A 25,442-nucleotide genomic window follows, 5' to 3' on the forward strand; every position below is an offset into this window, starting at 1 on the left:
GAAAGGGCGGAAGGGCGGAAAGGGCGGAAGGGCGAAAGGGCGGAAGGCCGGAAAGGGAGGAAGGGCGGAATGGCGGGAAGGGCGGAATGGGCGGAAAGGGCGGAATGGGCGGAAAGGGCGGAAAGGGCGAAAGGACGGAAGGGCGGAAAGGGCGGAAGGGCGGATGGGCGGAAAGGTGCAAGGGGCAGAAAGGGCGGACGGGCGGAAGGGCGGAAGGGCGGAAGGGGGGAAAGGGCAAAAGGGCGGAAAGGGCGGAACGGGCGGAAGGGCGGAAGGGCGGAAAGGGCGGAAGGGGGAAAGGGCGGAAGGGCGGAAAGGGCAAAAGGGCGGAAAGGGCAGAACGGGCGGAAGGGCGGAAAGGGCGGAAAGGGCGGAAAGGGCAGAAAGGGAGGAAGGGCGGAAACGGCGGAAAGGGCGGAAAGGGCGGAAAGGGCGGAAGGGTGGAAGGGCGCGAGGGCGGAAAGGGCGGAAGGGGCGGAAGGGCGGAAGGGCGGAAAGGGCAGAAAGGGCGGAAAGGGCGGAAAGGGCAGACGGGCGGAAGGGCGGAAACAGCAGAAGGGCGAAAGGGCGGAAAGGACGAAAGAGCGGAAAGGGCGGAAGGGCGGAAGTGCAAAAGGGCGGAAAGGGTGGAAAGGGCGGAAGGGCGGAAAGGGCGGAAAGGGCAGAAGGGCGGAAAGGGCAGAAAGTGCGGAAAGGGCGGGAAGGGCGGAAGGGCGGAAAGGGCGGAAAGGGCGGAAAGGGAGAAAGGGTGGAAAGGGCGGAAGGGCGGAAGGGTGGAAGGGCGGAAAGGGCGAAAGGGCGGAAAGGGCGGAAAGGGCGGAAGGGTGGAAAGGGCGGAAGGGCGGAAAGGGCGGAGAGGGCGGAAGGGCGGAAGGGCGGAAAGGGCGGAGAGGGCGGAAGGGCGGAAGGGCGGAAAGGGCGGAAGGGCGGAAGGGTGGAAAAGGCGGAAGGGCGGAAAGGGGGGAAGGGCGGTAAGGGCGGAAAGGGCGGAAGGGTGAAAAGGGCGGAAAGGGTGGAAAGGGCGAAAGGGCGGAAGGGCGGAAGGGCGAAAGGGCGGAAAGGGCGGAAAGGGCGGAAGGGCGGAAAGGGCGACAGGGCGGAAAGGGCGGACGGACGGAAGGGCGAAAGGGCGGAATGGGCGGAAGGGCGGAAAGGGCGGAAAGGGCGGAAAGGGCGGAAGGGCGGAAGGGCGGAAGGGCGGAAAGGGCAGGAAGGCTGGAAGGGCGGAAAGGGCGGAATTCCGGAAGGGCGGAAGGGCGGAAGGGCGGAAAGGGAGGAAGGTCGGAATGGTGGGAAGGGCGGAAGGGCGGAAAGGGCGGAAAGGGCGGAAAGGGAGAAAGGGTGGAAAGGGCGGAAAGGGAGGAAGGGCGGAAGGGCGGAAAGGGCGGAAGGGCGGAAAGGGCGGAAAGGGCGGAAAGGGCGGAAGGGCGGGAAGGGCGGAAAGGGAGGAAGGGAGAAAGGGCGGAATGGGCGGAAAGGGCGGAAAGGGCGGTAAGGGCGGAATGGGCGGACAGGGCGGAAAGGGTAGAAAGGGCGGAAAGGGTAGAGAGGGCGGAAAGGGCGGAAGGGCGGAAGGGCGAAAGGGCGGAAGGGCGAAAGGGTAGAAAGGGCGGAAAGGGCGGAAAGGGCGGAAGGGCGGAAAGGGCAGAAAGGGAGGAAGGGCGGAATGGGCGGACGGGCGGAAAGGGCGGAGGGGTGGAAAGGGCAGAAAGGGAGGAAGGGCGGAAAGGGCGGAAAGGGCGGAAAGCGCGGAAAGGGCGAACGGTCGGAAGGGCGGAAGGGCGGAAGGGCGGAAGGGCGGAAAGGGCGGAAAGGGCGGGAAGGGCGGAAGGGCGGAGGGGTGGAAAGAGCGGAAGGGCGGAAGGGTGGAAAGGGTAGAAGGGCAGAAGGGTAGAAAGGGTAGAAGGGCAGAAGGGTAGAAAGGGCAAAAAGGGTGGAAAGGGCGAAAGGACGGAAAGGGCGGAAGGGCGGAAGGGCGTACAGGCGGAAAGGGCGGAAAGGGCGGAAGGGCGGAAGGGTGGAAAGGGCGGAAGGGCGGAAAGGGCGGAAGGGCGGAAGGGCGAAAGGGTGGAAAGGGCGGAAGGGCGGAAGGGTGGAAAGGGTAGAAGGGCAGAAGGGTAGAAAGGGCAAAAAGGGTGGAAAGGGCGAAAGGACGGAAAGGGCGGAAGGGCGGAAGGGCGGAAAGGGAGGAAGGGCGGAAGGGTGGAAAGGGCGGAAGGGTGGAAAGGGTAGAAAGGGCGGAAAGGGCGGAAAGGGCGGAAAGGGAGGAAGGGCGAAAGGGCGGAAAGGGCGGAAAGGGCGGAAGGGCGGAAAGGGCGGAAGGGCGAAGGGACGAAAGGGAGGAAGGGCGGAAAGGTCGGAAGGGCGGAAGGGTGGAAAGGGCAGAAAGGGTGGAAAGGGCAGAAAGGGCAGAAGGGCGGACGGGCGGAAAGGGCGGAAGGGCGGAAAGGGCGGAAGGGCGAAAGGGCGGACGGCCAGAAAGGGAGGAAGGGCGGAATGGCGGGAAGGGCGGAAGGGCGGAAGGGCGGAAAGGGCGGAAAGGGTGAAAGGACGGAAGGGCGGAAAGGGCGGAAGGGCGGATGGGCGGAAAGGGCAGAAGGGCAGGAAGGGCGGAAGGGCGGAATGGGCGAAAGGGCGGAAGGGCGGAAAGGGCGGAAAGGGCAGAAAGGGCGGAATGGGCGGAAGGGCGGAAGGGTGCAAGGGGCGGAAAGGGCGGAAGGGCGGAAGGGCGGAAAGGGCGGACGGGCGGATAGGGCGAAAGGGCAGAACGGGCGGACGGGCGTAAGGGCGGAAAGGGCCGAAGGGCGGTAAGGGCGGAAGGGGGGAAAGGACGAAAGGGCGGAAAGGGCGGAAGGGCGGAAGGGCGTACAGGCGGAAAGGGCGGAAAGGGCGGAAGGGCAAAAGGGCGGAAAGGGCGAAAGGGCGGAAGGGTGGAAAGGGCGGAAGGGTGGAAAGGGTAGAAAGGGCGGAAAGGGCGGACAGGGCAGAAAGGGCAGAAAGGGCCGAAAGGGCGGAAGGGCGAAAGGGCGGAAGGGCGGAAGGGCGGAAAGGGCGGAAGGGCGGAAAGGGCGGAAAGGGCGGAAGGGCGGAAGGGTGGAAAGGGCGGAAGGGCGAAAGGGCGGAAAGGGCGGAAAGGGCGGAAGGGCGGAAGGGCGGAAAGGGCGGAGAGGGTAGAAAGGGCAGAAGGGGCGAAAGGGCGGAAAGGGCGGAAGGGTGGAAAGGACGAAAGGGCGAAAGGGCGGAAAGGGCGGAAGGGCGAAAGGGCGAAAGGGCGGAAAGGGCGGAGAGGGTAAAAACGGCAGAAGGGGCGAAAGGGCGGAAAGGGCGGAAGGCCGGAAGGGTAGAAAGGGCGGAAGGGCGAAAGGGGGAAAGGGCGGAAGGGCAGAAAGGGCGGAAGGGCGGAACGGGCGGAAGGGCAGAAAGGGCAGAAAGGGTAGAAGGGCGAAAGGGCGGAAAGGGCGGAAGGGCGGAAGGGCAGAATGGCGGAAGGGCGGAAAGGGCGGAAAGGGCGGAAGGGCGGAAGGGGGGAAAGGGCGGAAAGGGCAGAAGGGTGGAAAGGGCGGAGGGGCAGAAGGGCGGAAGGGCAAAAGGGCGGAAGGGCGGAAGGGCGGTAAGGGCGGAAGGGGTGGAAGGGCGGAAAGGGCGGAAGGGCAGAAGGGCGGAAGGGCGGGAAGGGCGGAAAGGGCGAAAGGGCGGAAAGGGCGGAAAGGGCGGAAGGGGAGGAAGGGCGGAAGGGCGGAAAGGCAGAAAGGGCGGAAGGGCAGAAAGGGCGGAAGGGCGGAAGGGCTGAAGGGCGAAAGGGCGGAAAGGGTGGAAAGGGCGGAAAGGGCGGAAAGGGCGGAAAGGGCGGAAAGGTAGGAAAGGGTCAAAGGGCGGAAAGGGTGGAAGAGCGGAAGGGCGGAAGGGCGGAAAGGGCGGAAAGGGCAGAAAGTGCGGAAAGGGCAGAAAGGGCGGAAAGGGCAGAAGGGCGGAAGGGCGGAAAGGGCAGAAAGGGCGGAAAGGGCGGAAAGGGCGGAAGGGCGGAAGGGCGAAAGGGCAAAAGGGCGGAAAGGGCGGAAGGGCGGAAGGGTGGAAAGGGCGGAAGGGCGGAAGGGCGGAAAGGGCGGAAGGGCGGAAGGGCGAAAGGGTGGAAAGGGCAGAAAGGGCGGAATGGGCGGAAAGGGCGGAAGGGCGAAAGGGTGGAAAGGGCAGAAAGGGCGGAAAGGGCAGAAGGGCGGAAGGGCGGAAAGGGCGGAAGGGCGGAAAGGGCGGAAAGGGCGGAAGGGCGGAAGGGCGAAAGGGCAAAAGGGCGGAAAGGGCGGAAGGGCGGAAGGGTGGAAAGGGCGGAAGGGCGGAAGGGCGGAAAGGGCGGAAGGGCGGAAGGGCGAAAGGGTGGAAAGGGCAGAAAGGGCGAAAGGGCGGAAAGGGCGGACGGGCGGAGGGGCTGACGGGCGAAAGGGCGGAAAGGGTGGAAAGGGCGGAAAGGGCGGAAAGGTAGGAAAGGGCTGAAGGGCGGAAAGGGCGGAAGGGCGGAAGGGCGGAAGGGCGGAAAGGGCGGAAAGGGAGGAGGGGCGAAAGGTCGGAAAGGGCGGAAGGGCGGAAAGAGCGGAAAGGCGGATGGGCGGAAAGGGCGGAAGGGCAGGAAGGGCGGAAGGGCGGAATGGGCGAAAGGGCGGAAGTGCGGAAAGGGCGGAAAGGGCAGAAAGTGCGGAATGGGCGGAAGGGCGGAAGGGTGCAAGGGGCGGAAAGGGCGAAAGGACGGAAGGCCGGAAAGGGCGGACGGGCGGGAGGGCGAAAGGGCGGAAAGGGCGGAAGGGCGAAAGGGCGGAAAGGGCGGAAGGGCGGAAAGGGCAAAAGGGCGGAAAGGGCGGAACGGGCGGAAAGGGCGGAAAGGGATTAAGGGCGGAAAGGGCGGACGGGCGGAAGGGCGAAAGGGCGGAAAGGGCGGAAGGGCGGAAAGGGCAAAAGGGCGGAAAGGGCAAAAGGGCGGAAAGGGCGGAACGGGCGGAAGGGCGTAAGGGCGGAAAGGGCGGAAGGGCGGAAAGGGCGGAAGGGCGGAAAGGGCAAAAGGACGTAAAGGGCAGAACGGGCGGAAGGGCGTAAGGGCGGAAAGGGCGGAAAGGGCGGAAGGGCGTAAGGGCGGAAAGGGCGGAAGGGCGGAAAGGGCGGAAGGGCGAAAGGGCGGAAGGCCGGAAAGGGAGGAAGGGCGGAATGGCGGGAAGGGCGGAATGGGCGGAAAGGGCGGAATGGGCGGAAAGGGCGGAAAGGGCGAAAGGACGGAAGGGCGGAAAGGGCGGAAGGGCGGATGGGCGGAAAGGTGCAAGGGGCAGAAAGGGCGGACGGGCGGAAGGGCGAAAGGGCGGAAGGGGGGAAAGGGCAAAAGGGCGGAAAGGGCGGAACGGGCGGAAGGGCGGAAGGGCGGAAAGGGCGGAAGGGCAGAAAGGGCGGAAGGGCGGAAAGGGCAAAAGGGCGGAAAGGGCAGAACGGGCGGAAGGGCGTAAGGGCGGAAAGGGCGGAAAGGGCAGAAAGGGAGGAAGGGCGGAAACGGCGGAAAGGGCGGAAAGGGCGGAAAGGGCGGAAGGGTGGAAGGGCGCGAGGGCGGAAAGGGCGGAAGGGGCGGAAGGGCGGAAGGGCGGAAAGGGCAGAAAGGGCGGAAAGGGCGGAAAGGGCAGACGGGCGGAAGGGCGGAAACAGCAGAAGGGCGAAAGGGCGGAAAGGACGAAAGAGCGGAAAGGGCGGAAGGGCGGAAGTGCAAAAGGGCGGAAAGGGTGGAAAGGGCGGAAGGGCGGAAGGGCGGAAAGGGCGGAAAGGGCGGAAAGGGAGAAAGGGTGGAAAGGGCGGAAGGGCGGAAGGGTGGAAGGGCGGAAAGGGCGAAAGGGCGGAAAGGGCGGAAAGGGCGGAAGGGTGGAAAGGGCGGAAGGGCGGAAAGGGCGGAGAGGGCGGAAGGGCGGAAGGGCGGAAAGGGCGGAGAGGGCGGAAGGGCGGAAGGGCGGAAAGGGCGGAAGGGCGGAAGGGTGGAAAAGGCGGAAGGGCGGAAAGGGCGGAAGGGCGGTAAGGGCGGAAAGGGCGGAAGGGTGAAAAGGGCGGAAAGGGTGGAAAGGGCGAAAGGGCGGAAGGGCGAAAGGGCGGAAAGGGCGGAAAGGGCGGAAGGGCGGAAAGGGCGACAGGGCGGAAAGGGCGGACGGACGGAAGGGCGAAAGGGCGGAATGGGCGGAAGGGCGGAAAGGGCGGAAAGGGCGGAAAGGGCGGAAGGGCGGAAGGGCGGAAGGGCAAAAAGGGCAGGAAGGCTGGAAGGGCGGAAAGGGCGGAATTCCGGAAGGGCGGAAGGGCGGAAGGGCGGAAAGGGAGGAAGGTCGGAATGGTGGGAAGGGCGGAAGGGCGGAAAGGGCGGAAAGGGCGGAAAGGGAGAAAGGGTGGAAAGGGCGGAAAGGGAGGAAGGGCGGAAGGGCGGAAAGGGCGGAAGGGCGGAAAGGGCGGAAAGGGCGGAAAGGGCGGAAGGGCGGGAAGGGCGGAAAGGGAGGAAGGGAGAAAGGGCGGAATGGGCGGAAAGGGCGGAAAGGGCGGTAAGGGCGGAATGGGCGGACAGGGCGGAAGGGCGGAAGGGCGGAAAGGGTAGAAAGGGCGGAAAGGGTAGAGAGGGCGGAAAGGGCGGAAGGGCGGAAGGGCGAAAGGGCGGAAGGGCGAAAGGGTAGAAAGGGCGGAAAGGGCGGAAAGGGCGGAAGGGCGGAAAGGGCAGAAAGGGAGGAAGGGCGGAATGGGCGGACGGGCGGAAAGGGCGGAGGGGTGGAAAGGGCAGAAAGGGAGGAAGGGCGGAAAGGGCGGAAAGGGCGGAAAGCGCGGAAAGGGCGAACGGTCGGAAGGGCGGAAGGGCGGAAGGGCGGAAGGGCGGAAAGGGCGGAAAGGGCGGGAAGGGCGGAAGGGCGAAAGGGTGGAAAGAGCGGAAGGGCGGAAGGGTGGAAAGGGTAGAAGGGCAGAAGGGTAGAAAGGGTAGAAGGGCAGAAGGGTAGAAAGGGCAAAAAGGGTGGAAAGGGCGAAAGGACGGAAAGGGCGGAAGGGCGGAAGGGCGCACAGGCGGAAAGGGCGGAAAGGGCGGAAGGGCGGAAGGGTGGAAAGGGCGGAAGGGCGGAAAGGGCGGAAGGGCGGAAGGGCGAAAGGGTGGAAAGGGCGGAAGGGCGGAAGGGTGGAAAGGGTAGAAGGGCAGAAGGGTAGAAAGGGCAAAAAGGGTGGAAAGGGCGAAAGGACGGAAAGGGCGGAAGGGCGGAAGGGCGTACAGGCGGAAAGGGCGGAAAGGGCGGAAGGGCGGAAGGGCGGAAAGGGAGGAAGGGCGGAAGGGTGGAAAGGGCGGAAGGGTGGAAAGGGTAGAAAGGGCGGAAAGGGCGGAAAGGGCGGAAAGGGAGGAAGGGCGAAAGGGCGGAAAGGGCGGAAAGGGCGGAAGGGCGGAAAGGGCGGAAGGGCGAAGGGACGAAAGGGAGGAAGGGCGGAAAGGTCGGAAGGGCGGAAGGGTGGAAAGGGCAGAAAGGGTGGAAAGGGCAGAAAGGGCAGAAGGGCGGACGGGCGGAAAGGGCGGAAGGGCGGAAAGGGCGGAAGGGCGAAAGGGCGGACGGCCAGAAAGGGAGGAAGGGCGGAATGGCGGGAAGGGCGGAAGGGCGGAAGGGCGGAAAGGGCGGAAAGGGTGAAAGGACGGAAGGGCGGAAAGGGCGGAAGGGCGGATGGGCGGAAAGGGCGGAAGGGCAGGAAGGGCGGAAGGGCGGAATGGGCGAAAGGGCGGAAGGGCGGAAAGGGCGGAAAGGGCAGAAAGGGCGGAATGGGCGGAAGGGCGGAAGGGTGCAAGGGGCGGAAAGGGCGGAAGGGCGGAAGGGCGGAAAGGGCGGACGGGCGGATAGGGCGAAAGGGCAGAACGGGTGGACGGGCGTAAGGGCGGAAAGGGCCGAAGGGCGGTAAGGGCGGAAGGGGGGAAAGGACGAAAGGGCGGAAAGGGCGGAAGGGCGGAAGGGCGTACAGGCGGAAAGGGCGGAAAGGGCGGAAGGGCAAAAGGGCGGAAAGGGCGAAAGGGCGGAAGGGTGGAAAGGGCGGAAGGGTGGAAAGGGTAGAAAGGGCGGAAAGGGCGGACAGGGCAGAAAGGGCAGAAAGGGCCGAAAGGGCGGAAGGGCGAAAGGGCGGAAGGGCGGAAGGGCGGAAAGGGCGGAAGGGCGGAAAGGGCGGAAAGGGCGGAAGGGCGGAAGGGTGGAAAGGGCGGAAGGGCGAAAGGGCGGAAAGGGCGGAAAGGGCGGAAGGGCGGAAGGGCGAAAGGGTGTAAAGGGCAGAATGGGCGGAAGGGCAGAAAGGGCAGAAGGGTGGAAAGGACGAAAGGGCGAAAGGGCGGAAAGGGCCGAAGGGCGAAAGGGCGAAAGGGCGGAAAGGGCGGAGAGGGTAGAAAGGGCAGAAGGGGCGAAAGGGCGGAAAGGGCGGAAGGCCGGAAGGGTAGAAAGGGCGGAAGGGCGAAAGGGGGAAAGGGCGGAAGGGCAGAAAGGGCGGAAGGGCGGAACGGGCGGAAGGGCAGAAAGGGCGGAAAGGGCAGAAGGGCGAAAGGGCGGAAAGGGCGGAAGGGCGGAAGGGCAGAATGGCGGAAGGGCGGAAAGGGCGGAAAGGGCGGAAGGGCGGAAAGGGGAAAGGGCGGAAAGGGCAGAAGGGTGGAAAGGGCGGAGGGGCAGAAAGGCGGAAGGGCAAAAGGGCGGAAGGGCGGAAGGGCGGTAAGGGCGGAAGGGGTGGAAGGGCGGAAAGGGCGGAAGGGCAGAAGGGCGGAAGGGCGGGAAGGGCGGAAAGGGCGAAAGGGCGGAAAGGGCGGAGGGGCGGAAGGGCGGAAGGGCGAAAGGGCGGAAAGGGCGGAAGGGGAGGAAGGGCGGAAGGGCGGAAAGGCAGAAAGGGCGGAAGGGCAGAAAGGGCGGAAGGGCGGAAGGGCTGAAGGGCGAAAGGGCGGAAAGGGTGGAAAGGGCGGAAAGGGCGGAAAGGGCGGAAAGGGCGGAAAGGTAGGAAAGGGTCAAAGGGCGGAAAGGGTGGAAGAGCGGAAGGGCGGAAGGGCGGAAAGGGCGGAAAGGGCAGAAAGTGCGGAAAGGGCAGAAAGGGCGGAAAGGGCAGAAGGGCGGAAGGGCGGAAAGGGCGGAAGGGCGGAAAGGGCGGAAAGGGCGGAAGGGCGGAAGGGCGAAAGGGCAAAAGGGCGGAAAGGGCGGAAGGGCGGAAGGGTGGAAAGGGCGGAAGGGCGGAAGGGCGGAAAGGGCGGAAGGGCGGAAGGGCGAAAGGGTGGAAAGGGCAGAAAGGGCGGAATGGGCGGAAAGGGCGGAATGGGCGGAAAGGGCGGAAGGGCGAAAGGGCGAAAGGGCGGAAAGGGCGGACGGGCGGAGGGGCTGACGGGCGAAAGGGCGGAAAGGGTGGAAAGGGCGGAAAGGGCGGAAAGGTAGGAAAGGGCTGAAGGGCGGAAAGGGCGGAAGGGCGGAAGGGCGGAAGGGCGGAAAGGGCGGAAAGGGAGGAAGGGCGAAAGGGCGGAAAGGGCGGAAGGGCGGAAAGAGCGGAAAGGCGGATGGGCGGAAAGGGCGGAAGGGCAGGAAGGGCGGAAGGGCGGAATGGGCGAAAGGGCGGAAGTGCGGAAAGGGCGGAAAGGGCAGAAAGTGCGGAATGGGCGGAAGGGCGGAAGGGTGCAAGGGGCGGAAAGGGCGGAAGGGCGGAAGGCCGGAAAGGGCGGACGGGCGGGAGGGCGAAAGGGCGGAAAGGGCGGAAGGGCGAAAGGGCGGAAAGGGCGGAAGGGCGGAAAGGGCAAAAGGGCGGAAAGGGCGGAACGGGCGGAAAGGGCGGAAAGGGATTAAGGGCGGAAAGGGCGGACGGGCGGAAGGGCGAAAGGGCGGAAAGGGCGGAAGGGCGGAAAGGGCAAAAGGGCGGAAAGGGCAAAAGGGCGGAAAGGGCGGAACGGGCGGAAGGGCGGAAGGGCGGAAAGGGCGGAAGGGCGGAAAGGGCGGAAGGGCGGAAAGGGCAAAAGGACGTAAAGGGCAGAACGGGCGGAAGGGCGTAAGGGCGGAAAGGGCGGAAAGGGCGGAAGGGCGTAAGGGCGGAAAGGGCGGAAGGGCGGAAAGAGCGGAAAGGCGGAAGGGCAGAAAGGGCGCAAGGGCGGAAGGGCGGAAGGGCGCGAGGGCGGAAGGGCGGAAAGGGCGGAAAGGGCGGAAAGGGCGGAAGGGCGGAATGGCGGGAAGGGCGGAAGGGCGGAAAGGGCGGAAGGGCGGAAGGGCGGAAGGGCGGAAGGGCGAAAGGGCGGAAGGCCGGAAAGGGAGGAAGGGCGGAATGACGGGAAGGGCGGAAAGGGCGGAAAGGGCGGAGAGGGCGGAACGGCGAAAGGACGGAAGGACGGAAAGGGCGGAAGGGCGGATGGGCGGAATGGGCGAAAGGGCGGAAGGGCGAAAGGGCGGAAAGGGCGGAAAGGGAGGAAGGGCGGAAGGACGGAAAGGGCGGAAAGGGCGGAAGGGTGGAAGGGTGCGAGGGCGGAAAGGGCGGAAAGGGCGGAAGGGCGGAAGGGCGGAAAGGGCAGAAAGGGCGGAAAGGGCAGAAAGGGCAGAAAGGGCGGAAGGGCGGAAACAGCAGAAGGGCGAAAGGGCGGAAAGGACGAAAGAGCGGAAAGGGCGGAAGGGCGGAAGTGCGAAAGGGCGGAAAGGGTGGAAAGGGCGGAAGGGGCGGAAAGGGAGGAAGGGCAGATGGGCGGAAAGGGCGGGAAGGGCAGGAAGGGCGGAAGGGCGGAAGGGCGGAAAGGGCGGAAAGGGCAGGAAGGGTGGACGGGCGGGAAGGGCGGACGGGCGGAAGGGCGGAAAGGGAGGAAGGGCGAAATGGCGGAAAGGGCGGAAGGGCGGAAAGGGCGGAAAGGGCGGAAAGGGAGAAAGGGCGGACAGGCGGAAAGGGAGGAAGGGCGGAAGGGCGGAAAGGGCGGAAGGGCGGAAAGGGCGGAAAGGGCGGAAAGGGCGGAAGGGCGGGAAGGGCGGAAAGGGAGGAAGGGAGAAAGGGCGGAATGGGTGGAAAGGGCGGAAAGGGCGGTAAGGGCCGAATGGGCGGACAGGGCGGAAGGGCGGAAGGGCGGAAAGGGTAGAAAGGGCGGAAAGGGTAGAGAGGGCGGAAAGGGCGGAAGGGCGGAAGGGTGGAAGGGCGGAAGGGCGAAAGGGTAGAAAGGGCGGAAAGGGCGGAAAGGGCAGAAGGGCGGATGGGCGGAAGGGCGGAAAGGGCGAAAGGGCGGAAGGGCGGAAAGGGGGGAAGGGTGGAAAGGGCGGATGGGCGGAAGGTCGGAAGGGCGGAAGGGCGGAAGGGCGGAAGGGCAAAGGGGCGGAAGGGTGGAAGGGAGGAAAGGGCGAAAGGGCAGAAAGGGCGGAAAGGGCCACAAGGGCGGAAAGGGAGGAAGGGCGGTAAGGGTGGAAAGGGTAGAAGGGTCGGAAAGGGCGGAAAGGGAGGAAGGGCGGAAGGGCGGAAGGGCGGAAGGGCGGAAGGGCAGAAAGGGAGGAAGGGCGGAAGGGCGGAAAGAGCGGAAAGGGCGGAAAGGGCGGAAGGGCGGTAAGGGCGGAAAGGGCGGAAAGGATGGAAGGGCGGAGGGCGGAATGGGTGGAAAGGGCGGAAAGGGCGGAAGGGCGAATGGGCGGAAAGGGCGGAAGGTCGGATAGGGCGGAAAGGGTGGAAAGGGCGGATGGGCGGAAAGGGCGGAAGGGCAGGAAAGGGCGGAAGGGCGGAATGGGAGGATGGGTAGAAAGGGCGGAAGGGCGGAAAGGGCGGAAGGGTAGAAAGGGCGGAAGGGCGGAAGGGTGCAAGGGGCGGAAAGGGTGGAAGGGCGGAAGGGCGGAAAGGGCGGACGGGCGGAAGGGCGGAAAGGGCGGAAAGGGCGGAAGGGGGGAAAGGGCAAAAGGGCGGAACGGGCGGAAGGGCGTAAGGGCGGAAAGGGCGAAAAGGGCGGAAGTGCGAAAGGGCGGAAAGGGAGGAAGGGCGGAAAGGGCGGAAGGGCGGAAGGGCGGAAAGGGCGGAAGGGCGGTAGGGCGGAAGGGCGGAAGGGCGGAAAGGGTGGAAAGGGCGGAAGGGCAGAAGGGCGGTCAGGGCGGAAAGGGTGGAAAGGGCGGAAAGGGCGGAAGGGCGGAAAGGGCGGAAAGGTCGAGAGAGCGGAAAGGGCGGAAAGGGCGGAAGGGCGGAAGTGCGGAAGGGCGGAAAGGGCGGAAGGGCGGAAAGGGCGGAAAGGGCGGAAGGGCGGAAGGGCGGAAGGGTAGAAAGGGCGAAATGGGCGGAAAGGGCGGAAGGGCGGAAAGGGCGGAAAGGGCGGAAGGGTGAAAGGGCGAAATGGGCGGAAAGGGCAGACGGGCGGAAGGGCGGAAACAGCACAAGGGCGAAAGGGCGGAAAGGACGAAAGAGCGGAAAGGGCGGAAGGGCGGAAGTGGGGAAAGGGCGGAAAAGGTGGAAAGGGCGGAAGGGGCGGAAAGGGCGGAATGGGCGGACGGGCGGAAAGGGAGGAAGGGCGGATGGGCGGAAAGGGCGGATAGGGCAGGAAGGGCGGAAGGGCGGAAAGGGCGGAGGGGCGGAAGGGCGGAAAGGGCGGGAAGGGAGGAAGGGCAGAAAGGGTAGAAAGGGCGGAAGGGCGGAATGTGCGGAAGGGTGGAATGGTGGAAAGGGTGGAAGGGCGGAAGGGAGAAAGGGCGGAAAGGGTAGAAAGGGCGGAAAGGGCGGAAAGGGCGGAAGGGCGGAAAGGGCGGAAGGGCGAAGGGGCGAAAGGGCGGAAGGGCGGAAAGGTTGGAAGGGCGGAAGGGTGGAAAGGGCAGAAAGGGTGGAAAGGGCAGAAAGGGCAGAAGGGCGGACGGGCGGAAGGGCGGAAGGGCGGAAAGGGCGGAAGGGCGGAAAGGGCGGAAGGGCGAAAGGGCGGAAGGCCGGAAAGGGAGGAAGGGCGGAATGGCGGGAAGGGCGGAATGGGCGGAAAGGGCGGAAAGGGCGGAAAGGGCGGAAAGGGCGAAAGGACGGAAGGGCGGAAAGGGCGAAAGGACGGAAGGGCGGAAAGGGCGGAAGGGCGGATGGGCGGAAAGGGCGGAAGGGCAGGAAGGGCGGAAGGGCGGAATGGGCGAAAGGGCGGAAGGGCGGAAAGGGCGGAAGGGCAGAAAGGGCGGAATGGGCGGAAGGGCGGAAGGGTGCAAGGGGCAGAAAGGGCGGACGGGCGGAAGGGCGAATGGGCGGAAGGGCGGAAAGGGCAAAAGGGCGGAAAGGGCGGAACGGGCGGAAGGGCGTAAGGGCGGAAAGGGCGGAAGGGCGGAAAGGGCGGAAGGGCGGAAAGGGCAAAAGGGCGGAAAGGGCAGAATGGGCGGAAGGGCGTAAGGGCGGAAAGGGCGGAAAGGGCAGAAAGGGAGGAAGGGCGGAAGGACGGAAAGGGCAGAAAGGGCGGAAAGGGCGGAAGGGTGGAAGGGCGCGAGGGCGGAAAGGGCGGAAAGGGCGGAAGGGCGGAAGGGCGGAAAGGGCAGAAAGGGCGGAAAGGGCGGAAAGGGCAGACGGGCGGAAGGGCGGAAACAGCAGAAGGGCGAAAGGGCGGAAAGGACGAAAGAGCGGAAAGGGAGGAAGGGCGGAAGTGCAAAAGGGCGGAAAGGGTGGAAAGGGCGGAAGGGCGGAAAGGGCGGAAAGGGCGGAAGGGCGGAAAGGGCAGAAAGTGCGGAAAGGGCGGGAAGGGCGGAAGGGCGGAAAGGGCAGAAAGGGCGGAAAGGGAGAAAGGGTGGAAAGGGCGGAAGGGCGGAAGGGTGGAAGGGCAGAAAGGGCGAAAGGGCGGAAAGGGCGGAAAGGGCGGAAGGGTGGAAAGGGCGGAAGGGCGGAAAGGGCGGAGAGGGCGGAAGGGCGGAAGGGCGGAAAGGGCGGAAGGGCGGAAAGGGAGGAAGGGCGGAAGGGCGGAAAGGGCGGAAGTGGCGGAAAGGGCGGAAAGGGCGGACAGGGCGGAAGGGCGGAAGGGCGGAAAGGGTAGAAATGGCGGAAAGGGCGGAAAGGGCGGAAGGGTGAAAAGGGCGGAAAGGGTGGAAAGGGCGAAAGGGCGGAAGGGCGGAAGGGCGAAAGGACGGAAAGGGCGGAAAGGGCGGAAGGGCGGAAGGGCGACAGGGCGGAAAGGGCGGACGGACGGAAGGGCGAAAGGGCGTAAGGGCGGAAAGGGAGGACGGGCGGAATGGCGGGAAGGGCGGAAGGGCGGAAAGGGCGGAAAGGGCGGAAAGGGAGAAAGGGTGGAAAGGGCGGAAAGGGAGGAAGGGCGGAAAGGGCGGAAAGGGCGGAAAGGGCGGAAGGGCGGAAGGGCGGAAGGGCGGATGGGCGGAAAGGGCAGGAAGGCTGGAAGGGCAGAAAGGGCGGAATTCCGGAAGGGCGGAAGGGCGTAAGGGCGGAAAGGGAGGAAGGGCGGAATGGCGGGAAGGGCGGAAGGGCGGAAAGGGCGGAAAGGGCGGAAAGGGAGAAAGGGTGGAAAGGGCGGAAAGGGAGGAAGGGCGGAAGGGCGGAAAGGGCGGAAGGGCGGAAAGGGCGGAAAGGGCGGCAAGGGCGGAAGGGCGGGAAGGGCGGAAAGGGAGGAAGGGAGAAATGGCGGAATGGGCGGAAAGGGCGGAAAGGGCGGTAAGGGCGGAATGGGCGGACAGGGCGGAAGGGCGGAAGGGCGGAAGGGGTAGAAAGGGCGGAAAGGGTAGAGAGGGCGGAAAGGGCGGAAGGGCGGAAGGGCGAAAGGGCGGAAGGGCGAAAGGGTAGAAAGGGCGGAAAGGGCGGAAAGGGCGGAAAGGGCGGAAGGGCGGAAAGGGCAGAAAGGGCGGATAGGGCGGAAGGGCGGAAAGGGCGGAAAGCGCGGAAAGGGCGAACGGTCGGAAGGGCGGAAGGGCGGAAGGGCGGAAGGGTGGAAGGGCGGAAAGGGCGGAAAGGGCGGGAAGGGCGGAAGGGCGGAAAGGGCAGAAAGGGCGGAAGGGAGGAAGGGCGGAAAGGGTAGAAAGGGCGGAAAGGGCGGAAGGGCGGTAGGGTGGAAAGGGCGGAAGGGCGGAAAGGGCGGAAGGGCGGAAGGGCGAAAGGGTGGAAAGGGCGGAAGGGCGGAAGGGTGGAAAGGGCAGAAGGGCAGAAGGGTAGAAAGGGCAAAAAGGGTGGAAAGGGCGAAAGGACGGAAAGGGCGGAAGGGCGGAAGGGCGTACAGGCGGAAAGGGCGGAAAGGGCGGAAGGGCGGAAGGGCGGAAAGGGAGGACGGGCGGAAGGGTGGAAAGGGCGGAAGGGTGGAAAGGGTAGAAAGGGGGGAAAGGGCGGAAAGGGCGGAAAGGGAGGAAGGGCGAAAGGGCGGAAAGGGCGGAAAGGGCGGAAGGGCGGAAAGGGCGGAAGGGCGAAGGGACGAAAGGGAGGAAGGGCGGAAAGGTCGGAAGGGCGGAAGGGTGGAAAGGGCAGAAAGGGTGGAAAGGGCAGAAAGGGCAGAAGGGCGGACGGGCGGAAGGGCGGAAGGGCGGAAAGGGCGGAAGGGCGGAAAGGCGGAAGGGCGAAAGGGCGGAAGGCCGGAAAGGGAGGAAGGGCGGAATGGCGGGAAGGGCGGAAGGGCGGAAAGGGCGGAAAGGGCGGAAAGGGCGAAAGGACGGAAGGGCGGAAAGGGCGGAAGGGCGGATGGGCGGAAAGGGCGGAAGGGCAGAAAGGGCGGAAGGGCGGAATGGGCGAAAGGGCGGAAGGGCGGAAAGGGCGGAAAGGGCAGAAAGGGCGGAAGGGCGGAAGGGTGCAAGGGGCGGAAAGGGCGGAAGGGCGGAAGGGCGGAAAGGGAGGAAGGGCGGAAGGGCGAAAGGGCGGAAGGGCGGAAGGGCGGAAAGGGCGGAAGGGCGGAAGGGCGGAAAGGGAGGAATGGCGGAAGGGCGGAAAGGGCGGAAGGGTGGAAAGGGTAGAAAGGGCGGAAAGGGCGGACAGGGCAGAAAGGGCAGAAAGGGCGGAAAGGGCGGAAGGGCGAAAGGGCGGAAGGGCGGAAGGGCGGAATGGGTGGAAAGGGCGGAAAGGGCGGAAGGGCGGGCAGAAAGGGCGGGCAGAAAGGGCAGGGCGGGTAGGGTGGGCAGAATGGGCGGGGCGGGCAAAAAGGGCAGAAAGGGCGGAAGGGCGGAATGGGTGGAAAGGGCGGAAAGGGTGGAAGGGCGGAAGGGTGGAAAGGGCGGAAGGGCGGAAATGGCGGAAGGGCGGAAAGGGCGGAAAGGGCGGAAAGGGCGGAAGGGCAGAAAGGGCAGAAAGGGCGGAAGGGCGGAAGGGCGGAAAGGGTGGAATGGGTGGAAGGGCGGAAAGGGCGGAAAGGGCGAAAGGGCGGAAAGGGCAGAAAGGGCGAAATGGGCAGAGAGGGCAGAAAGGCGGAATGGGCAGAAAGGGCAGAATGGGCAGGGCGGGCAGAAAGGGCAGGGCGGGCAGAACGGGCAAGGCTGGCAGGGCGGGCAGAAAGGGCTGAAAGGGAAGAAAGTGCAGGGCGGGCAGAAAGGGCAGGAAGGGCAGGGCGGGTAGGAAGGGCAGGGCGGGCAGGGCGGGCAGGAAGGGCGGGAAGTGCGGGAAGGGCGGGCGGAAAGGGCGGGAAGGGCGGGCACGGCGGGCAGGAAGGGCGGGCAGATAGGGCAGAAAGGAAGGGCAGGAAGGAAGGGCAGAAAGGAAGGGCAGGAAGGAAGGGCAGAAAGGGCGGGCAGAAGGGCGGGCAAAAAGGGCAGAAAGGGCAGAAAGGGCGGGCAGAAAGGGCGGGCAGAAAGGGCAGAAAGGGCAGGGCAGTAGGGTGGGCAGAAACGGCGGGGCGGGCAAAAAGGGCAGAAAGGGCAGGGCGGGCAGAAAGGGCAGGGCGGGCAGAAAGGGCAGAAAGGGCGGAAAGGGCGAAAGGGTGGAAAGGGCGAAAGGGTGGAAAGGGCGGAAAGGGAGGAAGGGCGGAAGGGCGGAAAGGGCGGAAAGGGCGGAAGGGCGGAAAGGGAGGAAGGGCGGAAGGGCGGAAAGGGCGGAAGGGCGGAAAGGGAGGAAGGGCGGAAGGGCGGAAAGTGCAGAAAGGGCAGGAAGGGCGGAAGGGCGGAAGGGCGGAAGTGCGAAAGGGCGGAAGTGGTAGAAAGGACGGAAAGGGCGGAAAGGGCGGAAGGGCGGACAGGGAGGAAGGGCGGAAAGGGCGGAAAGGGCAGGAAGGGCGGAAGGGTGGAAAGGGCGGAAGGGCGGAAGGGCGGAAGGGCGGAAGGGCGGAAAGGGCGATAGGGTGGAAAGGGAGGAAAGGGAGGAAGGGCGGAAGGGCGGAAAGGGCGGAAAGGGCGGAAGGGCGGAAAGGGAGGAAGGGCGGAAGGGCGGAAAGGGCGGAAGGGCGGAAAGGGAGGAAGGGCGGAAGGGCGGAAAGTGCAGAAAGGGCAGGAAGGGCGGAAGGGCGGAAGGGCGGAAGTGCGAAAGGGCGGAAGTGGTAGAAAGGACGGAAAGGGCGGAAAGGGCGGAAGGGCGGACAGGGAGGAAGGGCGGAAAGGGAGGAAGGGCGGAAGGGCAGAAAGGGCAGAAAGGGCGGAAGGGCGGAAGGGCGGAAAGGGTGGAATGGGCGGAAGGGCGGAAGGGCGGAAAGGCGCAAAAGGCGGAAAGGGCGGAATGGGTGGAAGGGCGGAAAGGGCGGAAAGGGCGGAAAGGGCGGAAGGGCAGAAAGGGCAGAAAGGGCGGAAGGGCGGAAGGGCGGAAAGGGTGGAATGGGCGGAAGGGCGGAAGGGCGGAAAGGCGCAAAAGGCGGAAAGGGCGGAATGGGTGGAAGGGCGGAAAGGGCGGAAAGGGCGAAAGGGCGGAAAGGGCAGAAAGGGCGAAATGGGCAGAGAGGGCAGAAAGGCGGAATGGGCAGAAAGGGCAGAATGGGCAGGGCGGGCAGAAAGGGCAGGGCGGGCAGAACGGGCAAGGCTGGCAGGGCGGGCAGAAAGGGCTGAAAGGGAAGAAAGTGCAGGGCGGGCAGGAAGGGCAGGAAGGGCAGGGCGGGTAGGAAGGGCAGGGCGGGCAGGGCGGGCAGGAAGGGCGGGAAGTGCGGGAAGGGCGGGCGGAAAGGGCGGGAAGGGCGGGCACGGCGGGCAGGAAGGGCGGGCAGATAGGGCAGAAAGGAAGGGCAGGAAGGAAGGGCAGAAAGGAAGGGCAGGAAGGAAGGGCAGAAAGGGCGGGCAGAAGGGCGGGCAAAAAGGGCAGAAAGGGCAGAAAGGGCAGGGCAGTAGGGTGGGCAGAAACGGCGGGGCGGGCAAAAAGGGCAGAAAGGGCAGGGCGGGCAGAAAGGGCAGGGCGGGCAGAAAGGGCAGAAAGGGCGGAAAGGGCAGAAAGGGCGGAAAGGGCGAAAGGGTGGAAAGGGCGAAAGGGTGGAAAGGGCGGAAAGGGAGGAAGGGCGGAAGGGCGGAAAGGGCGGAAAGGGCGGAAGGGCGGAAAGGGAGGAAGGGCGGAAGGGCGGAAAGGGCGGAAGGGCGGAAAGGGAGGAAGGGCGGAAGGGCGGAAAGTGCAGAAAGGGCAGGAAGGGCGGAAGGGCGGAAGGGCGGAAGTGCGAAAGGGCGGAAGTGGTAGAAAGGACGGAAAGGGCGGAAAGGGCGGAAGGGCGGACAGGGAGGAAGGGCGGAAAGGGCGGAAAGGGCAGGAAGGGCGGAAGGGTGGAAAGGGCGGAAGGGCGGAAGGGCGGAAGGGCGGAAGGGCGGAAAGGGCGATAGGGTGGAAAGGGAGGAAAGGGAGGAAGGGCGGAAGGGCGGAAAGGGCGGAAAGGGCGGAAGGGCGGAAAGGGAGGAAGGGCGGAAGGGCGGAAAGGGCGGAAGGGCGGAAAGGGAGGAAGGGCGGAAGGGCGGAAAGTGCAGAAAGGGCAGGAAGGGCGGAAGGGCGGAAGGGCGGAAGTGCGAAAGGGCGGAAGTGGTAGAAAGGACGGAAAGGGCGGAAAGGGCGGAAGGGCGGACAGGGAGGAAGGGCGGAAAGGGAGGAAGGGCGGAAGGGCAGAAAGGGCAGAAAGGGCGGAAGGGCGGAAGGGCGGAAAGGGTGGAATGGGCGGAAGGGCGGAAGGGCGGAAAGGCGCAAAAGGCGGAAAGGGCGGAATGGGTGGAAGGGCGGAAAGGGCGGAAAGGGCGGAAAGGGCGGAAGGGCAGAAAGGGCAGAAAGGGCGGAAGGGCGGAAGGGCGGAAAGGGTGGAATGGGCGGAAGGGCGGAAGGGCGGAAAGGCGCAAAAGGCGGAAAGGGCGGAATGGGTGGAAGGGCGGAAAGGGCGGAAAGGGCGAAAGGGCGGAAAGGGCAGAAAGGGCGAAATGGGCAGAGAGGGCAGAAAGGCGGAATGGGCAGAAAGGGCAGAATGGGCAGGGCGGGCAGAAAGGGCAGGGCGGGCAGAACGGGCAAGGCTGGCAGGGCGGGCAGAAAGGGCTGAAAGGGAAGAAAGTGCAGGGCGGGCAGAAAGGGCAGGAAGGGCAGGGCGGGTAGGAAGGGCAGGGCGGGCAGGGCGGGCAGGAAGGGCGGGAAGTGCGGGAAGGGCGGGCGGAAAGGGCGGGAAGGGCGGGCACGGCGGGCAGGAAGGGCGGGCAGATAGGGCAGAAAGGAAGGGCAGGAAGGAAGGGCAGAAAGGAAGGGCAGGAAGGAAGGGCAGAAAGGGCGGGCAGAAGGGCGGGCAAAAAGGGCAGAAAGGGCAGAAAGGGCAGGGCAGTAGGGTGGGCAGAAACGGCGGGGCGGGCAAAAAGGGCAGAAAGGGCAGGGCGGGCAGAAAGGGCAGGGCGGGCAGAAAGGGCAGAAAGGGCGGAAAGGGCGAAAGGGTGGAAAGGGCGAAAGGGTGGAAAGGGCGGAAAGGGAGGAAGGGCGGAAGGGCGGAAAGGGCGGAAAGGGCAGAAAGGGCGGAATGGGCGGAAGGGCGGAAGGGTGCAAGGGGCGGAAAGGGCGGAAGGGCGGAAGGGCGGATAGGGCGGACGGGCGGAAGGGCGAAAGGGCGGAAAGGGCGGAAGGGCGGAAAGGGCAAAAGGGCGGAAAGGGCGGAACGGGCGGAAAGGGCGGAAAGGGCGGAAGGGCGGAAAGGGCGGAAAGGCGGAAAGGCGGAAGGGCGGAAAGGTAGGAAAGGGTCAAAGGGCGGAAAGGGCGGAAGGGCGGAAAGGGCGGAAAGGGCAGAAAGTGCGGAAAGGGCAGAAAGGGCGGAAAGGGCGGAAGGGCGAAAGGGTGGAAGGGCGAAAGGGCGGAAGGGCGGAAAGGGCGGAAAGGGCGAAAGGGTGGAAAGGGCGAAAGGGCGAAACGGCGGAAAGGGCGGAAGGGCGGAAGGGTGGAAAGGGCGGAAAGGGCGAAAGGGCGGAAAGGGCGGAAGGGTGGAAAGGGCGGAAGGGGGAAAGGGTGTAAAGGGCAGAATGGGCGGAAGTGCGGAAAGGGCGGAAGGGTGGAAAGGTCGAAAGGGCGAAAGGGAGGAAAGGGCGGAAGGGCGAAAGGGCGAAAGGGCAGAAGGGGCGAAAGGGCGGAAGGGCGGAAGGCCGGAAGGGTGGAAAGGGCGGAAGGGCAAAAGGGCGGAAAGGGCGGAAGGTCGGAAAGGGCGGAAAGGGCGGAAAGGTAGGAAAGGGTCAAAGGGCGGAAAGGGCGGAAGGGCGGAAGGGCGGAAGGGCGGAAAGGGCGGAAAGGGAGGAAAGTGCGGAAAGGGCGGAAAGGGCAGAAAGGGCGGAAAGGGCGAAAGGGCGGAAGGGCTAAAGGGCGGAAAGGGCGGAAGGGCGGAAAGGGCGGAAAGGGCGGAAGGGTGGAAAGGGCGGAAGGGCGAAAGGGCGGAAAGGGCGGAAGGGCGGAAGGGTGGAAAGGGCGGAAGGGCGAAAGGGCGGAAAGGGCGGAAGGGCGGAAGGGCGGAAGGGCGAAAGTGTGTAAAGGGCAGAATGGGCGGAAGGGCGGAAAGGGCGGAAGGGTGGAAAGGGCGAAAGGGCGAAAGGGCGGAAAGGGCGGAAGGCCTGAAGGGCGAAAGGGCGGAAAGGGCGGAGAGGGTAGAAAGGGCGGAAGGGCGAAAGGGCGGAAGGGCGGAAAGGGCGGAAGGGTGGAAAGGGCGGAAGGGCTAAAGGGCGGAAAGGGCGGAAGGTCGGAAAGGGCGGAAGGGCGGAAAGGGCGGATGGGCGGAAACGGCGGAAAGGGCGGAAGGGCGAAAGGGCGGAAAGGGCGGAAGGGCGGAAGGGCGGAATGGCGGAAGGGCGGAAAGGGCGGAAAGGGCGGAAAGGGCGGAAGGGCGGAAGGGGGGAAAGGGCGGAAAGGGCGGAAGGGTGGAAAGGGCGGAGGGGCGGAAGGGCGGAAGGGCGAAAGGGCGGAAAGGGCGGAAAGGGCGGAAGGGGTGGAAGGGCGGAAAGGGCGGAAGGGCGGAAAGGGCGGAGGGGCGGATGGGCGGAAGGGCGAAAGGGCGGAAAGGGCGGAAGGGGTGGAAGGGCGGAAGGGCATAAAGGGCGGAAAGGGTAGAAAGGGCGGAAGTGCGGAAAGGGCGGAAGGGCGGAAAGGGCAGAAAGGGCGGAAGGACGGAAGGGCGGAAAGGGCAGAAAGGGCGGAAAGGGCGGAAGGGTGGAAAGGTCGGAAAGGGTAGAAAGGGCGGACGGGAGGAAAGGGCGGAAAGGGCGGAAAGGGCGGAAGGGCGGAAGGGAGGAAAGGGTGGAAAGGGCGGAAAGGGCGAAAGGGCAGAAAGGGCGAAAGGGCGAAAGGGCGGAAAGGGCGGAGAGGGTAGAAAGGGCGGAAGGGGCGAAAGGGCTAAAGGGCGGAAGGCCGGAAAGGGCGGAAGGGCGGAAGGGCGGAATGGGTGGAAAGGGCGGAATGGGCGGAAGGGCGGGCAGAAAGGGCGGGCAGAAAGGGCAGGGCGGGTAGGGTGGGCAGAATGGGCGGGGCGGGCAAAAAGGGCAGAAAGGGCGGAAGGGCGGAATGGGTGGAAAGGGCGGAAAGGGTGGAAGGGCGGAAGGGTGGAAAGGGCGGAAGGGCGGAAATGGCGGAAGGGCGGAAAGGGCGGAAAGGGCGGAAAGGGCGGAAGGGCAGAAAGGGCAGAAAGGGCGGAAGGGCGGAAGGGCGGAAAGGGTGGAATGGGCGGAAGGGCGGAAGGGCGGAAAGGCGCAAAAGGCGGAAAGGGCGGAATGGGTGGAAGGGCGGAAAGGGCGGAAAGGGCGAAAGGGCGGAAAGGGCAGAAAGGGCGAAATGGGCAGAGAGGGCAGAAAGGCGGAATGGGCAGAAAGGGCAGAATGGGCAGGGCGGGCAGAAAGGGCAGGGCGGGCAGAACGGGCAAGGCTGGCAGGGCGGGCAGAAAGGGCTGAAAGGGAAGAAAGTGCAGGGCGGGCAGAAAGGGCAGGAAGGGCAGGGCGGGTAGGAAGGGCAGGGCAGGCAGGGCGGGCAGGAAGGGCGGGAAGTGCGGGAAGGGCGGGCGGAAAGGGCGGGAAGGGCGGGCACGGCGGGCAGGAAGGGCGGGCAGATAGGGCAGAAAGGAAGGGCAGGAAGGAAGGGCAGAAAGGAAGGGCAGGAAGGAAGGGCAGAAAGGGCGGGCAGAAGGGCGGGCAAAAAGGGCAGAAAGGGCAGAAAGGGCGGGCAGAAAGGGCGGGCAGAAAGGGCAGAAAGGGCAGGGCAGTAAGGTGGGCAGAAACGGCGGGGCGGGCAAAAAGGGCAGAAAGGGCAGGGCGGGCAGAAAGGGCAGGGCGGGCAGAAAGGGCAGAAAGGGCGGAAAGGGCGAAAGGGTGGAAAGGGCGAAAGGGTGGAAAGGGCGGAAAGGGAGGAAGGGCGGAAGGGCGGAAAGGGCGGAAAGGGCGGAAGGGCGGAAAGGGAGGAAGGGCGGAAGGGCGGAAAGGGCGGAAGGGCGGAAAGGGAGGAAGGGCGGAAGGGCGGAAAATGCAGAAAGGGCAGGAAGGGCGGAAGGGCGGAAGGGCGGAAGTGCGAAAGGGCGGAAGTGGTAGAAAGGACGGAAAGGGCGGAAAGGGCGGAAGGGCGGACAGGGAGGAAGGGCGGAAAGGGCGGAAAGGGCGGGAAGGGCGGAAGGGTGGAAAGGGCGGAAGGGCGGAAGGGCGGAAAGGGCGGAAAGGGCGGAAAGGGCGGAAGGGTGGAAAGGGCGGAAGGCCGGAAGGCCGGAAAGGGCGGAAGGGCGGAAGGGCGGAATGGGTGGAAAGGGCGGAAAGGGCGGAAGGGCGGGCAGAAAGGGCGGGCAGAAAGGGCAGGGCGGGTAGGGTGGGCAGAATGGGCGGGGCGGGCAAAAAGGGCAGAAAGGGCGGAAGGGCGGAATGGGTGGAAAGGGCGGAAGGGCGGAAGGGCGGAAGGGCGGAAAGGGCGGAAAGGGAGGAAAGTGCGGAAGGGGCGGAAAGGGCAGAAAGGGCGGAAAGGGCGAAAGGGCGGAAGGGCTAAAGGGCGGAAAGGGCGGAAGGGCGGACAGGGCGGAAAGGGCGGAAGGGTGGAAAGGGCGAAAGGGCGAAAGGGCGGAAAGGGCGGAAGGGCGGAAGGGTGGAAAGGGCGGAAGGGCGAAAGGGCGGAAAGGGCGGAAGGGCAGAAGGGCGGAAGGGCGAAAGTGTGTAAAGGGCAGAATGGGCGGAAGGGCGGAAAGGGCGGAAGGGTGGAAAGGGCGAAAGGGCGAAAGGGCGGAAAGGGCGGAAGGCCTGAAGGGCGAAAGGGCGGAAAGGGCGGAGAGGGTAGAAAGGGCGGAAGGGCGAAAGGGCGGAAGGGCGGAAAGGGCGGAAGGGTGGAAAGGGCGGAAGGGCTAAAGGGCGGAAAGGGCGGAAGGTCGGAAAGGGCGGAAGGGCGGAAAGGGCGGATGGGCGGAAACGGCGGAAAGGGCAGAAGGGCGAAAGGGCGGAAAGGGCGGAAGGGCGGAAGGGCGGAATGGCGGAAGGGCGGAAAGGGCGGAAAGGGCGGAAGGGCGGAAGGGCGGAAAGGGCGGAAAGGGCGGAAGGGTGGAAAGGGCGGAGGGGCGGAAGGGCGGAAGGGCGAAAGGGCGGAAAGGGCGGAAAGGGCGGTAAGGGCGGAAGGGGTGGAAGGGCGGAAAGGGCGGAAGGGCGGAAAGGGCGGAGGGGCGGATGGGCGGAAGGGCGAAAGGGCGGAAAGGGCGGAAGGGGTGGAAGGGCGGAAGGGCGGAAGGGCGGAAAGGGTAGAAAGGGCGGAAGTGCGGAAAGGGCGGAAGGGCGGAAAGGGCAGAAAGGGCGGAAGGGCGGAAGGGCGGAAAGGGCAGAAAGGGCGGAAAGGGCGGAAGGGTGGAAAGGTCGGAAAGGGTAGAAAGGGCGGACGGGAGGAAAGGGCGGAAAGGGCGGAAAGGGCGGAAGGGCGGAAGGGAGGAAAGGGTGGAAAGGGCGGAAAGGGCGAAAGGGCAGAAAGGGCGAAAGGGCGAAAGGGTGGAAAGGGCGGAGAGGGTAGAAAGGGCGGAAGGGGCGAAAGGGCTAAAGGGCGGAAGGCCGGAAAGGGCGGAAGGGCGGAAGGGCGGAATGGGTGGAAAGGGCGGAAAGGGCGGAAGGGCGGGCAGAAAGGGCGGGCAGAAAGGGCAGGGCGGGTAGGGTGGGCAGAATGGGCGGGGCGGGCAAAAAGGGCAGAAAGGGCGGAAGGGCGGAATGGGTGGAAAGGGCGGAAGGGCGGAAATGGCGGAAGGGCGGAAAGGGCGGAAAGGGCGGAAAGGGCGGAAGGGCAGAAAGGGCAGAAAGGGCGGAAGGGCGGAAGGGCGGAAAGGGTGGAATGGGCGGAAGGGCGGAAGGGCGGAAAGGCGCAAAAGGCGGAAAGGGCGGAATGGGTGGAAGGGCGGAAAGGGCGGAAAGGGCGAAAGGGCGGAAAGGGCAGAAAGGGCGAAATGGGCAGAGAGGGCAGAAAGGCGGAATGGGCAGAAAGGGCAGGAAGGGCAGGGCGGGTAGGAAGGGCAGGGCGGGCAGGGCGGGCAGGAAGGGCGGAAAGTGCGGGAAGGGCGGGCGGAATGGGCGGGAAGGGCGGGCACGGCGGGCAGGAAGGGCGGGCAGATAGGGCAGAAAGGAAGGGCAGGAAGGAAGGGCAGAAAGGAAGGGCAGGAAGGAAGGGCAGAAAGGGCGGGCAGAAGGGCGGGCAAAAAGGGCAGAAAGGGCAGAAAGGGCGGGCAGAAAGGGCGGGCAGAAAGGGCAGAAAGGGCAGGGCAGTAGGGTGGGCAGAAACGGCGGGGCGGGCAAAAAGGGCAGAAAGGGCAGGGCGGGCAGAAAGGGCAGGGCGGGCAGAAAGGGCAGAAAGGGCGGAAAGGGCGAAAGGGTGGAAAGGGCGAAAGGGTGGAAAGGGCGGAAAGGGAGGAAGGGCGGAAGGGCGGAAAGGGCGGAAAGGGCGGAAGGGCGGAAAGGGAGGAAGGGCGGAAGGGCGGAAAATGCAGAAAGGGCAGGAAGGGCGGAAGGGCGGAAGGGCGGAAGTGCGAAAGGGCGGAAGTGGTAGAAAGGACGGAAAGGGCGGAAAGGGCGGAAGGGCGGACAGGGAGGAAGGGCGGAAAGGGCGGAAAGGGCGGGAAGGGCGGAAGGGTGGAAAGGGTGGAAGGGCGGAAGGGCGGAAGGGGCGGAAAGGGCGGAAAGGGCGGAAGGGCGAAAGGGCGGAAGGGTGGAAAGGGCGAAAGG

This window comes from Dromaius novaehollandiae, chromosome 24, assembly GCF_036370855.1.
Source record: "Dromaius novaehollandiae isolate bDroNov1 chromosome 24, bDroNov1.hap1, whole genome shotgun sequence".
In the NCBI taxonomy this organism is placed as follows: Eukaryota; Metazoa; Chordata; class Aves; order Casuariiformes; family Dromaiidae; genus Dromaius; species Dromaius novaehollandiae.